Here is a 1614-nt window from a genome sequence, read left to right as displayed (position 1 = left end):
GCTAGTCAACCAGCAGTCACGTAGCTTACATTTTATTGTGGCTTTCGCGCATGGAGAAGTCTTCCATCTGCGCGGGTGATTTAAATTAAGAAAAATGAGAAGAGAGAAAAAAAATTTGCGGGTGGACATAACATTCCCCCGGAAAAGCGAGGAGCTAGTATAGTTCATCGGTTTTCCTATGGCCACCTTCACTATAAGCGAAAGCCACTTACAAGAGTTTTGTTTAACTTAATATATCTTAATATAATAAAAAGAGTAACAGGAGGAGTTATCTGGCGTCAATATTTAAATTTCAATTTATATTTTATCTCGTGCAGTATTGTATGCTGACGGATGGTTAATCGTCTTCGCCTCTTGATTTCGGTAAGCCGTGTTGAGTATCACTATTGTCTCAGCGGTGATCGAGCTAGCATTGCATTTAAGAGTTTTGTTAAAGAGAGAAAAGAAGAAGAAATGTACACCGTTGACAAAGATTCCGAAAACTACGGTACTTGGTATTAAATTAGCCCTTGCCATTTATGGAGAGAAGGTTAGCGAAATTTGTAATATAACAGGTATATTTCAATCGTTTCATCTCTTGCCAAGAGATTAATTTATCTGTTATTCTTTTTAGGCGTATCAGATGATATCGGGTGGCTGGCAATGGAGATTAAATGGCAGATCATTCTGCTTCTGTATTATATAAATAAGTGAACATATATATAAATATTAGGAAAAATTTTCCTACTCTCTTCTTCTTTTTATTTTATTTTAAATAAAAAAAGGAAAAATTTGGTTTTAAAAATTTTTTTTTTTTCATAATGCTTATTCCTTCTCTTCTATACCATAGTAATTCAGGTAGTTGTAACGGTAGTATAAGTAGTAAATAGAAATAGGATAAGTAACAGCTTTAGGTGAAGAAGAGAAAAAAAATTTTTTTTTTTTGTTTTGGAGAAAAAAAAAGGAAGAGAAAGGGAAAAAAATTTATAAATAAATAATTAATTAGAACTTAGACAATAAGGTGATAGAGAAAAAAGAAAAAAGTAAAAGCTTATTTTAAAGAAAAAAAAGAAAATTTTATAAGAGTTTATATAGCACGATCAATGGGTATGTGTGAGTACGTGTGCAGCGGCTCTATTATAATTGCCATTAGATGACTCTCCCTGTCTCTTAATTACTTATATTTATTTTTATTGAATATTAGACGTTTGAAATAATCGTTTTAAAAAAAATTTTTATGATTTCTTAATTTTTCAAAAATTAATATGAGTGGCGTTAGCTCGTTGTATCTTTTTTTTGTTATTATTTATAGTTCATATAAAAAAGTTTGTTTAATATATGGAGATGAAGTATAATGATTCATAATACACGGTTGTACGACATATAATAAGATAATATAATAATGAGATAATGTGTAATATGGAAGTATAGTGATGGTAAAATGAAAAAGAAAAATTTATGTTAAATTTATATCAATTATATATAAAGAAAAGGAAAAAAAATTAGGAAAACGGTTGACCCTAAAGGCCATCCCTGCAACTTCCCGCTAATTCCGTTAATACCTGGCCGCTTTTTTGAGCTCTTCGAGCTCAAAAGTACAATCTGTGTTGTTTTAAGCTCTCCGAGCTCAAAAAG

The 1614-nt window shown here is 30.5% G+C and overlaps 1 long non-coding RNA gene across 1 annotated transcript; it reads left to right on the top strand.

Moving 5' to 3' along the window:
* Positions 1-358: 358 nt before the first annotated feature.
* On the top strand, positions 359-726 carry LOC123269477. The gene is made up of 2 exons (XR_006510423.1): positions 359-529; positions 614-726. It is a non-coding gene; the product is annotated as an uncharacterized LOC123269477 (long non-coding RNA).
* The last annotated feature ends 888 nt before the right edge of the window (positions 727-1614 follow it).

Source organism: Cotesia glomerata, linkage group LG7, assembly GCF_020080835.1.
Source record: "Cotesia glomerata isolate CgM1 linkage group LG7, MPM_Cglom_v2.3, whole genome shotgun sequence".
NCBI lineage: Eukaryota > Metazoa > Arthropoda > Insecta > Hymenoptera > Braconidae > Cotesia > Cotesia glomerata.
This window is presented reverse-complemented; position numbering and strand designations above follow the sequence as displayed.